The 14,882-nt window shown below is 39.2% G+C and overlaps 1 protein-coding gene across 6 annotated transcripts in view; it reads left to right on the top strand.

Annotated features, from left to right (window-relative positions):
* Positions 1-11,445: 11,445 nt before the first annotated feature.
* The window catches only part of CDKAL1 (CDKAL1 threonylcarbamoyladenosine tRNA methylthiotransferase), a 599,197-nt gene continuing 595,760 nt past the window's right edge, over positions 11,446-14,882 (top strand). The window contains exons 1-2 of one of the 6 annotated variants that reach the window (XM_088831307.1): positions 11,446-11,536; positions 12,365-12,408. The gene's annotated coding sequence lies outside the window, so the exon portion shown is untranslated. Of the gene's footprint in view, positions 11,537-11,667; positions 11,687-12,350; positions 12,409-14,882 lie in introns of those variants that run through there. The other 5 variants (XM_088831304.1, XM_088831305.1, XM_088831306.1 and 2 more) reach the window with 5 other exon arrangements.

Here is a 14,882-nt window from a genome sequence, read left to right as displayed (position 1 = left end):
TCTGGACAGAGAAAAACAATAACTATCTGATGTAGTTGCTAAATGATAGATAATGAAGCTGAGAAACTTCCTGGTACATCTGTTTATTGGAAATTTTTTCATATGCAGGACTAAGCTATGATCTCAGTTTTTACCCAGTATGTTTTTGTTGCTTTATTTGAAGTTTTTAAAAAGATCTTAGCATGTTAAAAATATCCACATTCATTGCCAAATATCAAACACTTTTTTCAAAGTCAAATATAAATGACCTTAGATTATTTTGGATTAACCAAATCATTGTTTCCCTTCATTAGCCAAGATAATCAACAATCAACTAAATAAACTTATATGTCATTTGTTTAATAATACATCATAATTTTGTCAAAACAAGTCAACTTCAGGGAATACAGTTTTGTTTTGAGCAAATTCATTTAAGATATGAATTTTGCCCATATTTACACATAACATAAATATATCCTTTGAAAATAAATGCTTTAATTATTCAGTGAGTGTCTTTTTTCTAAACAGCCCTTTTTGCCTCCTTATAAATCATTTATTGAGAAATTAAAGTGGGTAAATATAAGAATACAACAAAAAGAAGACAAAATGTCTTGTTTCCTTTATTTTCCTTGCTTTTCCTTTTGATCTTTGTTCTTACTTTCTGGTTGAATGGACAACAAGATCAAGGGGGTCTTTGAGAAATTTAGAATAATCAAGTTAACCATAACTGGACACTCCCTCTACTTCCTCCCCTCCTAACTATTGCAACTTATTTACTTATTTTATTTATTTGGCTGCACTGGGTCTTAGTTGCTGCATGTGGGATCTAGTTCCCTGACCAGGGATCCAACTTGGGCCCCCTGCATTGGGAGTACAGAGACTTCGCCACTAGACCACCAGGAAAGTTCCTGCTGTTGCAGTTTAAACCTGATTTCTCTGTAACTGCAGGGAATAAATTCTCATGATATCAGCTATGTGTTGATAGGGTTGGGTTGTAAGAGTTGTTCTATTCTCTGGCAGAGAGTTTCTGACTAGTATTGTCCTCCATGGGCTTCCCTGGTGGCTCAGAGGTTAAAGCATCTGCCTCCAATGCGGGAGACCCAGGTTCGATCCCTGGGAAGATCCCTGGGAAGATCCCCTGGAGAAGGAAACTGTAACCCACTCCAGTATTCTTGCCTGGAGAATCCCATGGACAGAGAAGCCTGGTAGGCTACAGTCCACGGGGATGCAAAGAGTTGGACACGACTGAGCGACGGAACGGATTGTCCTCCATGGCCTTTATCATTCTCACCACTCGCTCTCAAAGAGATTTTCTCTCAGTGGAATTGCAAATCTCTGAATTTCCCCTACAGATTTATCACTTATAAGAAAGTACTTGGAAAGAAGCCAGTGAGAGATATGACTAATAGAGAGCACTTAGTGAATGTATCAAACACACACACACACGCCATGAGTATCCTATCGTTAAGGAGAAAAAAAGAAAAAGGAAAAAAGGATTTTCTGTTTCTACATTTTCCTGGCAATGATCATATTCTTCTACTTTCCAGTGAAATACATCTCCAATGTAATAGTTGACTCTTGATGATCACTGCTAAGGTCTTATTATTTCACAGAAAGTTCTAGTTATTAAAAAGTCACATTTCTTTAAGTATGCTTTTTAAAATAACATCAGCCAAATGTATTTGATTTTTTTTTAAACTAGGTGAATAACCTTTATTTAGTCTCTGAATATTTACGTCTCAGGTACTATGATATAATGCGTAGAAAACCATCACTGTCCTTTCTCAGAAGTATGACTTCAGTAGTTTTTCCCTCTCTGTACAGTACCATGAATTTTCCCATCTCCAAAGGATTATTCTCATTTAACACATAATAATACTCTTGTTTTTCTTATCTTAACAAAATTTCCCTCCTTTTGAACCCACTGTCTCCACTTTTATAGTCCTGTATCTTTGCTCCTCTTTTTAAAAAATTTATTTTTAACATTTATTTATTATAATTGAAAGATATTTGCTTTACAATATTGGTTTGATTTTTGCCATACATCAACAGGAATTAGCCATAGGTGTACATGTGTCCCCTCCTTCCTGAGTCTCCCTCCCACCCCACCTGCCCCATAGGTCTTCACCGAGCGCCCAGCTGATCTTTGCTCCTCTTTGCGGTAAAACTTCAAAGTTGTCTCTAAGTCCTACCTCCAGTTATCTTCCCTTCTTCCCCCTTGAATCCACTTCATTCAACTTTTACCCACTCCCATTCACCAAAACTACCCTTCCAAGTTGCTCAATTCAGTAACTTTTTCTCAGGCTTCATCTTACTTGACCTGTCCACATAATTGGACACAGCTGATCACTCCCTCCTCCATAATATACTGTTATCATTTGACTTCTGGGATACAACGCTCCTAATTTTCTTCCTACCTCACTGGTTACTCCTTATCAGTTTTCTTTGCTGGTACTTCTGTCCTCTTACCTTAGTATTGGAGTGCCTCAGGTCTCTCAGTCTTTGATCCTCTTCTTATGTCAATTCTAATCTCATTTAATATTTTGGCTTAAATATCATCTAAATTTCTCACCCAAACCTCAGAATCATAATTCTAACTGCCAAGTTAACAATCCAATTGGATGTCTAGTTGGCCTCACAGACTAAATAGGTTAAAAACCGAGCTCCAGAAGCATTGCCACTTGATAGCAATGGGTGCACCCAATAGCAGTGAGCTCACATCTAGTTTCTAAATACCATTTCCCACTAAAAGGAACCACAAATCCTTGGAGAACTGGCTGGTTCCAGGCATAGGACAGAGCAAGTGCAAGATGCTGCTGCTAAGTTGCTTCAGTCGTGTCTGACTCTGTGCGACTGCATAGACGGCAGCCCACCAGGCTCCCCCATCCCTGGGATTCTCCAGCAAGAACACTGGAGTGGGTTGCCATTTCCTTCTCCAATGCATGAAAGTGAAAAGTGAAAGTGAAGTCGCTCAGTCATGTCTGACTCTTAGCGACCCCCTGGACTGCAGCCCACCAGGCTCATCTGTCCATGGGATTTTCCAGGCAAGAGTACTGTAGTGGGGTGCCATTGAGCTTAGGGCATCTTGTGCTGCCAGAAAATGAGGTGTGGAAAAAAAAAAAAGGAGTAATTCTCTGGCAGTCAAGTGGTAGGACTCTGTGCTCTCACTGTCAAGGGCAGGGGTTCAATTCCTGGTCAGGGAACAAAGATCACACAGGCTGCTCAGCACGGCCAGGAAAGAAAAAAAAAATGCAGATGTGTCAAAAAAGCACAGAAGCTAACCTGAAGGCCAATGGCCAAACCTGGAATAACATGAGCATCAAATTAATTTTGGTAGTGGATTATAAACCAGAGAATAAAGTAAGTATCTGTGAACCCATACTAATATAAATAATTGAATAGAGAAATGAGAAGGGACAGTTCATTTTATAGTAAAAATAGAAGGAATAATGGAAATGGAAAATGACCTTTGTCAAACAGCGTAATAATAGCTGTCGTCCACATCCCTAGATCATTAAGGGCTCCGAAAATGGAGACAAATACACAGTGGGAAACAGAATACTGATATATTCTCAAAGTATCTTCCCACAAGACCCTTACTAATAACAATTGGAAATATAGTAACTTTACATTACAGAAGCCATGATCAAAGTACATCACTGGAGACCTATCAATATCAGTTCAGTTCAGTTCAGTCGCTCAGTCGTGTCCGACTCTCCGTGACCCCATGAATCACAGCACGCCAGGCCTCCCTGTCCATCACCAACTCCCGGAGTTCACTCAAACTCACCTCCATTGAGTCGGTGATGCCATCCAGCCATCTCACTCTCGGTCGTCCCCTTCTCCTCCCGCCCCCAGTCTTTCCCAGCATCAGAGTCTTTTCCAGTGAGTCAACTCGTCTCATGAGGTGGCCAAAGTATTGGAGTTTCAGCTTTAGCATCAGTCCTTCCAATGAACACCCAGGATTGATCTCCTTTAGAATGGACTGGTTGGATCTCCTTGCAGTATAAGGGACTCTCAAGAGTCTTCTCCAGCACCACAGTTCAAAAGTACCTCCTTAATATGATGGACCGAGAGGGGCACAGCATCACTGCTGGCGAGTGTTGCCAAAAATTTGTAACCTGAATTTGGTCATCAGCAAACATCAGACCAGCTCATATTGAGGGACATTTTACAAAACAACTGATCCATAGTCTTAAAAAGTGTCAAAGTCGCAAAAGACAAAGGAAGAATGAACTGCCCTAGATTGGATATCATATCAATGCTAATAGTATTGTATCAATGTTAATTTCCTGGTGTTGATAATTATACTTTGTGTGGGTATGTGTTAGTTGCTCAGTTGTGTCCGACACTTTGCGATCGCATGGAGTATGACTTGTCAGGCTTCTCTGTCCATGGAATTCTCCAGGCAAGAATACTGGAGTGGGTTGTCATTCCCTTCTCCAGGGGATCTTCTCTGCCCAGGAATCAAACTGGGGTTTCCTGCATTGCAGGCAGATTGCTTATAGTCTGAGCCACCAGGGATTATACTTTGGTTATACAAAATACTATCCTCTCGGGAAGCTAGGTGAAGGTTATACATGAAATACTTAAAATAATTTTACAACTTTAAAAAATCTAAAATTTTTTCAAAATAAAAAAAAAGTAAGCAGATTCAAAAATACCCTAAGCTCCTGATCTCCCCCTTCAGCAGTCTGCTCCATTTCCATTGATAGCAGTTTCATTGTTCTTGTAGTCTAGGCCCCAAACTTGGAAGTCATTATTCTTTATTTCTTTTTTCTCCTGATACCCTAAATCAATCCACAGGAAATTCTAAGGACTGTGTCCTCAAATATGGCCAGAATCTAACCACTTTTTTTCACCCCCTACTCAAGCCCCGCCTTAGTCCAGTATTCCATCAGTGACTCCCCGGGTTATTTCAACAGCTTTCTAACCAAACTTCTTCATCTGCCTCTCCTCTTGGAACTCTCTAAAGTCTCCCGTTTCTTGAAAAGTCAAAGGTCTGAAGACACTGGTAGTTTGGTTTTGTTCAGTCTCCGACATCTTACTACTTACTCTGTTCCAACCATGCTTATCTTCCTTCTTTTTTCAAAAAATTGTTTATTTATTTATTTTTATTGAAGTATAGTTGACTTACAGTACTATGTAAGATGAAAGTGTACAACATAGAAAAATTTCAGTTCACAATCTTTCAAGGTCATACTGTTTATAGTTATTATAAATTATTGGCTATATTCCTTGTGCTGTACAATATATCTTTGAAACTTATTTATTTTATACGTAACAGTTTATACCTCTTAATCCCCTACTCCTATCTTGTCCCCCCACTTCCCTCTCCCACTGGTAACCACTAGTTTGTTCTCTGTATCTGTGTCTGTTTCTTTATATTTGCTCATTTATTTTTTTAGATTTCATAGGTAAGTGATAACGTACAGTATGTGTCTTTCTCTGTCTGACTTATTTCACCAAGCATAATACTGTTCAAGTTTATCCATGTTGTTGGAAATGGCAAAACTTCATTCTTTTTTGTGCCTGAGTGGGTATCACATCCTCTTTATCTATTCACCTGTTGATGGACCCTGCTATCTTTTGAACACGACAGGTGTGCTCTTTCCTTAGAGACTTTCCCCTGGCTGGTACCTTTTATTTGAATGCTCTTTCACACACATTTTTTTGCTAACCTCCTTATCTTTTTGAAGTCTTTGCCTAAAGGTCTTTTTCTCAACAACCCAAGCAATGTAGGCTTAAAAACTGCAAGCCCATCTTTAAAAATTGCAGTGCTCACTCTTGGTTCTCCTTAATCTGCAGCAATTTTGAGGTTATTTTATCACCTCTGAACATACTATATAATTTTAATTTATATCATATTTATTATGTATTGTCTTCTCTACTTGCTGTCATATAGACTCTGAAGAGGGATGAGATATTGGTCTGTACTTTTTCCCCTGAGTGTTAAAACAGTTCTTGGTATACTGTATATACTCAATAAATATATTATTATATAACTCAATAAATTTGTTATTTGAGTCATATATTACTGAAGGATAGAGAAAGGATAGGGAAGGATAGAGAAAATATCATGTCTCTTCTCCAATCAGGGAGTTAGACAACCAATATCAATTGTTTAAAAGCTAAGAGAATATGTAAAAATAAGATTATGAAAGTGTTAGTCGCTCAGTTGTGTCTGACTCTTTGCAACCCCAAGAACTGTCCAGGCTCCTCTGTCCATGGGATTTTCCAGGCAAGAATACCGGAGTGGGTTACCATTCCCTTCTCGAGGGGATCTTCCCTCGAGATACCCAGGGATCGAACCCGGGTATCCTGCATTGCAGGCAGATTCTTTACCATCTAAGCCACCAGGGAAGCCAGGGGAAAAGAAAAAAAAGATTAGCCAGGACTCTTTTTGTTGCCATTGAAAGACATCTGCTCAAAGTAGTTTTAGGGATGAAAAGGGGGATTTACTTGTTCACAAAACTGAAGAGCTCAGAAGTAAACCTAGCTCTAGGCATGTGGAAGTAGGAGGCTTACTTTAGAACTTCTTGATGTCTCCCTATATCACTCAGCTCTACTTTCCTCTGAAATAGCCCAGGTCTAAGGCAGGTGTTGTCCACGTGGTGGCCCTGGAAGTTCCAGCCGTAGATTCTCCCACTGACTGAGAGCCCAGAATCTTCTCTGGCTTGGCATAGGTTACCTGCCCTGGGGTAAGGCAATGTGGTGATCTCATCATTCTGGCCTGGGCCACAAGAACAGCCCCCAACCACCCACAGTGAGAGTGGGAGAAGGGAAAGATAAGATTAATTATAAAATTGAGCCAAACCAATTTGTGTAAATTGATAGAACAGGATAGCTGATACTAGAAGTATAGCACTCTGACCCCTAGTGGTTAGATTACACGGATAAAATTCATCATTAGTCCAAAGACGACAACAGGTTAATTTATTTCATGTCATGTTTTTAACATGAGGTGGCTCAGCTGGTAAAGAATCCGCCTGCAACGCAGGAGACCTGGGTTCGATCCCTGGGTAGGGAAGATTCCCTGGGGAAGGGAACGGCTGCCCACTCCAGTAATCTGGCCTGGAGAATTCCCTGGATAGAGGAGCCTGGCAGGCTACAGTCCATGTGGTCGAAGAGTCAGACACGACTGAGCAACTTTCACTCACTATTTTAATTTAGTTAAGGACACCAGTGTCCTTTCTTATCCTCTACATTGAAGCATTCGCCCATTTGGAACCAATGTTCTTTTGACTATTCTTGTATCCTTTTTTAATACTCTGTTTCTACTATTATCATCTTCTTGGTTTCATATTTAGACTATTGTGATAATATCCTTATTTCCCTATTTTTTATCCTTTATGAAAACAAATGCCTGAAAACTCTTACTAAAAAACTGCTTTAGTTGTATGGCATTCAGCTGGGAAATTTACCTATTTATCAGACCCAATCAAAATCCCTGGGTCTAGAATTAATTTTCATGTGTCCCCTTATTCTTTTGTAGTTAAGAAATCACAGTTAGCTTTCTACCACATGTGGTGGGAAGGAAGCATATGTAATAATATATTTGCATAATACATGTTGACCTGATGAACTTTAAAAGTTGAGAACATATACTTATATATAGATTAATTCATTTTAAATTTCATTCTACTAAACTTATCTAGTATTCCACACAGAAAATTTCATATATATTATCATTTTTCAAGAGTGAATTAAATGCATGATTCATTTATCATAAAGAGATACTGATTGGAGCAAATTTATAAGTATGCTGGGTAATTGCTCAAATCATAAACTAAATGTAAAATATGGCTCCTAAATTTTTATAACTTTCATATTTTATTCTTTCTTTCTTCATCAGTGGCTGAGATAGTAAGAATTCTCTAACTTCATTATTGCCCACATTTTCTCTTCAATTTTCACTGTGAAGAATAACATTAAAAGATTGAGTTAATCACTCTGAAGGTTTATAATTTTATTCCATATTTCCCTTTTCATTCTTTTCTTTTTTTCTCCAGTGATTTTCTTTATTTGAAATTTTGCATTTTAAATGAAAGTATACAGTTTCTTTCTTTTGAGTTATTTACATAGAGTTGAAACAAGCACAAAAACCTAAAGTCAGAGTGCCTAACCTTCAGTTTTCTCTGTAAAAGGGTATAATGAGACTAATACTAGTACTCCTAATTTATAGGATTACTTATGGAGTCGTTGTAAAGAATACACTTAATAATTCACATAAAAGACTTAGGGTGGTTACTGGCATGTGTAAATTCTCAAAATATGTTAGCTTATACAATTATTTTATAGGCTCAGTTGCATTTTTAATGTATCTTTTTATACACCAACTGGTTTGTCTACCACCAATCATTTATAAAGCATTAAAAATATAATATTTTAATATTATATTGTTGGCTGGAAAAACAATAACAATATGGAGTGTCTATTCTTAGGAAATTTTTAAAAGCTAATTTGAGAAACAAAGCATGAATATTAAAATTTGTAAACAAAATATGCTATATACATAAATGGAATATTATTTACCCTTAAAATGAAAGGACATTCTGACGTGCTGCACTTGGATGAACCTTGAAGACATTATACTAAGTGAAATAAGCCAGTTACAAAAGGACAAATATTGCATGGTTCCACTTATATGAAGAAACTAGTCAGATTCATACAAACAAATTCTGTAGGATGGTTGCCATCAGGGTTTGGGAAAAATGGGTATTAGGGAGTTATTGTTTAATAGGTAGAGAGTTTCAGTATGGGAAGATGAAAAAGTTCTGGAGATAGATGGTTGTCTAAAAATGGGAAGGTACTGAATGCTACTTACTGAGCTGCATAGTTAAAAATGGTTAAAATGGTAAATTTTATGTTATGTACATCTTAACATAATAAAAAGATTTGAAATTTAAATGTTCATAAGGAAAAATACAATATAAATAGATAAACCAGTAAATAATAAATTATCCAATGTCATTTTAATTTAATTTATAAAATGCATCCATTTACTTTTTGAATAAATAATACATCTGCATGGTCCAAAAATGAAAGGTACAAAATGACATACAGGGAAAAGCAAATCTTCCTTTAGCCACTCAGTATCTTTTCTAGAGACATGATTCTATTACCAATTATTTATACATCCTACCAGAGATTTTATACATGTATAAAACTGTAGTTATAGCTGTAGTCACAAACTCTTTTTTCACTTAAGAATAGATAGTACATAGAATAGATAGTGCATAAAGAAATTATCCTTCAATTAAAAATAAATTTAAAAAAGAATAGATAGTGCATTAAAAATAACCTTGTTCTTTTTCAAGAGCTGTATAGTTCTTGCCTGGAGAATCCCAGGGACGGGGGAGCCTCAAGGGCTGCCGTCTCTGGGGTCACACAGAGTCCCCACTTAGCAGCAGCAGCAGCATAGATACCATAAAGATATTTAACCTATTCCCCACTGAGGAGGCAGAGAGTTTTCAGTCTCTTGCTTTTGAAAGCAATCTTTCAAAGACTAATCTGGCACATATGTCATTTTGTGTAACCGTGAGCACTTCCATAAGTGAAATTCCTAGAAGTAGAGTCACTGGCTTTTCAAATGATTCAGATTGAGTGCCTTAAAGAGACAGATTTCACCAAAGAAGTGCTAGTGTCAGCTGCTTTATTCCCAAACTTGGAAACATCCTTGTACCCTCTCTTTTACACCTATCAATCTCTAAGTTTTGCTCATTTTACCTTCTCAATATCTCTTCTGTCTTCTCGTTTCATTTTCCCATTGCTCACAGCCAACAATTTCGTTTAGGCTTTTCACTGTTTCTTCATGTTCAAAATGTCCTCAAACCCAGCCTCATGCTCAGGTACTTTCACGGTAACCAATACAACCAGGATTAAGTCTAATGTCTTACTTTTAGCAAACAAAGCTCACCTTAATCTGGTCCATGCACTTTCCTTTTCAGTCTTTTCTGCTATCACCCCAACTTTACTCTTTTTGCTTTTATAATATATAATAGTTTATAGTTTTAGGCCCCCACGTATTTGCCCTCACTGTCTTCCGAGTCCAGAATACCCTCACGGCACCCCAGGGGGAAGTACTGATTTCCTCATGTAAGAGAAGGAACCTCCCTGTTGTGCCCACAGGCCCCTTGCATCCATCTTCCGTAGGGATTGCTCTTCTCTACTGAAGCTATATCTTAGCCTCAAAGAATGGTAGGGAGTTGTCTTTTTTCCTTTCTAACCCTAGCATCCAGCATCATCTTGCTTGAGGTCACATAGCATGCACTCAGTACACTTTCTTTGATTGAACTTAAATCAGATCTTGTAGAGAAGGGGTGCACTCATTCCTTCACCCCACATATGTTTATTGAGAGGCTATGAAATGCAAGATTATGTATTAGGCAGTGGGATTACCACCAAGAAGAAGATGAGCCAGGGCCTACTTCTGGTCTAGAGAAAGAGGTGGGGCAACGTAACACACAATTCTAATTCATTTGGGTAAAGACTGCCATGGACCTTACGTCACAATTTTGAATTTTTTTTATAGATAAAGATGAACAAAGTGTGGCATTTTAACTGGAGGAAGCTGCACTAGGAAAGGTATTTACAAAACAAAGCAATAACCCCAAATCACTGTGAAACCCAGAGTCAGGCATAATTCTGAATTCCTGTTTGTGGCCTATTGTCTTCTATAGTGGAGACGCTTTTCTGGTAAACAAAGTCAAATACAATGCCTAGGGTAAAGAATAAGGTGGGATAACTCGTGTAAAAGGTAACCAGGTCAGCATCTCTACATACCCCTTATTAAAATTCTCTTTTTACGCTAAACTTCTAAACTGTCTTCTGACCGTTAAAAAACAAAAACAAAAAACAACAAACACCCTTGATTGGTGTTAAATGATCTATATTAAGTTTAATGCAGCTGTTCTTTCTTTACCCTTTTCCATTTTCGTTAACACGATCTCTTTTCACAAAAGGCTGAGGAAGCTGGGAAAACGTAATGAAAAGAGCAGGTTCTTTGGGAGTCCGGCAGAGCTGGATTGAGTATGGAGGCCAGTCACTGCTGACTAGCACAGTTATTTTGGACAAGTAATTAAGCCCCTAGCTTCCTCTTCTGTAAAATAACAATAAATAAATGGGGAGATGTTTATATAAAGCGTTGAACACGGTGTTCCACAGTGGTAAGAGCTCAGGCATGTACGCATGCTCAGTGGCTCAGTCCCACTCTGCAAGCCCATAGTCTGTATGTAGCCCGCCAGGCTTCTCTGTCCATGGAATTCTCCAGGCAAGAATATTGGAGTGGGCTGCCATTTCCTTTTGCAGGGAAGAGCTTGGGGAAGTTAGCTATTAAACGATTTTAAGAACTCGATGTCTTGAAGGTCGTTTTCTCCCTCTTGCCGTCAAAGGAATTGTTAACTGTAACCGGTTAAACTTGAACGCGCGCGTTCGGCGCCGCTGTAGTTTGACCTCTCCGGGCTGCCGTCTGCGAGCATGCGCGTAGAAGCGTGGCGGCACGTACGTGTCATGGCGAGCTCCAGCTAAAGTCTCTGCAGCTTCCGGAGAGTGGCGTGTAGGTTCTGTTACTTTTGGTTGGCTTGTTGTTTCCCGACTGCTGGGTAAGGGTGGCGGGTGGACCAGTGTGGGGCAGAGTTTGACCAGAGCTCCTTTTACGGCAGAGCCTTGTTCCCCCAGTTTCAGTCCTTCTCGTGGCCTTTTGCTGGTGTGTTTCGAAATTGAAAGAAAACTTAGCAGCTGGGTTGGGAGCATTGGGAAGCAGAGAGCGTTGCCTGAAGTGAGGACCGGGGCCTTGGCCTTAGGTGCTGCAGGCCTGTTAGGAGTACTTAAGAGATCTCGTTGCTTACTGTAAAATTTAAGTTCCTCTGTTCTCCCACTTTCTGCGTTAGTGAGTTCGTGGGACGGGATAAGGCTTTTACAGTTACCGTGCTTTCACAAGGCTGCATTTCAATAAAAATTTAAACTGAAGTTGATCTGAAGAGCAGGTGTCTTGATTTTTCACTTTTCTTTCTGGTGTTTACTGGTGAAATCTGTCTCTGAATCTCGGGACAATACGTGTCTTTCGGGTGTCGGGTGATATGGATACCTACATCTTTGCTCCATTTTGTAGTATTCTTACTACTGGTCACGCTGACGTATTGTAGTGCCAGATAGTATTTATTAGTAGGGCCATATGCTGGATCTCAGTCAAAGCAAATGTGGCAGATGTCAACATACCTGTCCTAATCAGTAAGAAATTGGGAGTAGTACGGAACACCGTTAACCTTGCTGTATAAAACAGCCTTTTATAGAGTTTAATCCCTTTTAGGTTGTTTTAGAGGCCTTACTGTGGTTTTGTAAACTTGTTGCGAACTTTCTTTTCTAAACAGTTTTTATTTTCCAGACTCATCTTTCAAGACGATTTGAGACTAATTGCAAATAATCAAGGTACTCGTTTATTTTAAAACTTTTATGTTGGTAGAGATATTTACCCAATGTAATATGCAAAGAGGTAGCCTAATTTTAATTTCTTAGTGATTTTGTCGCCATCATTATATGGAAACGCCAAGATCTCCATGTCACTAAATCCAAGAAACATTTTCACTCATTTTACTCAAGCTTTCATCGCTTGCTTTAAGCAGCACTGACCATGTCCACCTGTTTGACAAACTGTCTTCATTTTCCTTCTGTGACCCATTGATTTTTCTCCTTTGCTGACTGCTTCTTGATCTCCATTGTAGGCGGTTTCTCTTCTGTTTGGTAGGTAAATTTGGAGTTCGTGGAGTTCCTCAAGTCTTGGTCCTTTACCTTTACCTTTTCCAATTAGAAGAAATTCTATTCTTTCTCTCTCTGGTTGATCTAATCTACTTCTTCAGCAACACTCTTCTTTTTTATTTTAGCCATCCTAGTGTCTGGAGAATCCCAGGGACGGGGGAGCCTGGTGGGCTTCCGTCTATGGGGTCACACAAAGTCGGACACGACTGAAGTGACTCAGCAGCAGCAGCAGCAGCAGTGTGTGAGAAGTGTCTTGTGGTTTTGATTTGTATTTCCTTGATAGCTAATGATGTTGACATTTCATGTTACTGGCCCTTTGTATATCTTCTTTGGAGAAGATACATATTTGCAAATATGTATCTTCTTGATGGTGTTCTTCGAAGCATGAAAGTTTTAAGTCCAGTCTTTTTTCCTTTGTTGCTTGTTCTTTTGGTGTCATAAGAAAGATGTCATAGACACATATACCTATGATTTCTTGGAAGAGTTTTATAGTATTTCTTAAATTTAGGTCTGTAATCAATTTTTGTTTATGATGTGAAATTGGAATCCAGCTTTATTCTTTGCATGTAGCCATCAAGTTATTCCAACACCATTTTTTGAAAGCATACTCTTCCTCATTGAATATTCTTGGCACCCTTTTAGAAAATCAGCTGACTAGGTGATGTGTTTTTGACAGGTATTCTAGATGATTTTTATGAAAACAAACAAACACACCAACTCCAGGACAGTGATTTTCAAACTGTAGTGCATGTCAGAATCACCTGGAGGGCTTGTTAAAGATTACTGAGCTTTACTCCAAGTATCTGATTCAGTTGGTTTGGAGGGGGACCCAAGACTTCATTTCTAGGAAGTTCTCTGCTGCTGCTAAGTCACTTCAGTCGTGTCCGACTCTGTGTGACCCCATAGACGGAAGCCCACCAGGCTCCCCCGTCCCTGGGATTCTCCAGGCAAGAACACTGGAGTGGGTTGCCATTTCCTTCTCCAATGTGTGAAAGTGAAAAGTGAAAGTGAAGTCGCTCAGTCATGTCCGACCCTTAGCAATCCCACGGACCGCAGCCTACCAGGCTCCTCCATCCATGGGATTTTCTAGGCAAGAGTACTGGAGTGGCTTGCCATTGCCTTCTCCGAGGAAGTTCTCTAGTGACACTTAATTGTACTGGTGTGGGAACTGTACTATAAAAACTCTGGGTGTAGGACTTTTGTTCCCAACTGTGGCAACATATGAGACTTACTGGAAAGTTTTAAAAAATATTGATGGCTAGGCTGAGTTCTCGGAGAAGGCAATGGCAAGCCACTCCAGTACTATTGCCTAGAAAATCCCATGGATGGAGGAGCCTGGTTGGCTGTAGTCTGTGGGGTCGCTAAGGGTCGGACACGACTGAGCGACTTCACTTTCACTTTTCACTTTCACACATTGGAGAAGGAAATGGCAACCCACTCCAGTGTTCTTGCCTGGAGAATCCCAGGGATGGGGGAGCCTGGTGGGCTTCCGTCTATGGGGTCACACAGAGTCGGACACGACTGAAGTGACTTAGCAGCAGCAGGCTGAGTTCTAGAGATTGATTCAACTAGAGCAAGGCTCTAGTTGATAATTTTATTGTTGATCATTTTCTGTAGCTCCCCAGGTGACTATAATGAACATCAACTGAGAACCTTTGTAGGAGAACAGTGGTTCTCAGTGGGATATATAGCAGAATCACCTTTACAGGTTTTACATCGCCACCCTTAGATTCCAGTCTGGAGATTCTAATTCAAAACGGGACGTTGGTATTTGCTGTTATAAAATCTCTCCTGATAAATCACCTCTGTAAACAGCCAATACTCTACACTGTCTATTCTTCATCATTTTCCGTGTCTCCTTTTCCACTTTCTGTTTTTATTTCCTTTATCCAACTTGATTTTCTCTACCTTTGAGAGAGAACTTTATATGATTCATCCTGTCGCACTTAACTACTATCTTGCTTTCCTTCTATCCTCACACTTTTCATTATTATTCACTTATTTAATATTTTCTGAAGGCTAACAATTCACTTTACTGGTTTGTTGAAAGTAAAAAGCTTGTTAATAGTGATAGGTGAGTTTATTCAGGTGTTTATGATATGCAGGCAGGTTTAGGGACCTCTGCGTTTTATATTTGTCTCTTTCGT

Source organism: Moschus berezovskii, chromosome 23, assembly GCF_049115385.1.
Source record: "Moschus berezovskii isolate FMDL1 chromosome 23, NW_MosBer_1.0, whole genome shotgun sequence".
In the NCBI taxonomy this organism is placed as follows: Eukaryota; Metazoa; Chordata; class Mammalia; order Artiodactyla; family Moschidae; genus Moschus; species Moschus berezovskii.
The sequence above is the reverse complement of the archived record's forward strand: the minus strand, read 5'-3'. Positions and strand labels throughout refer to the sequence as shown.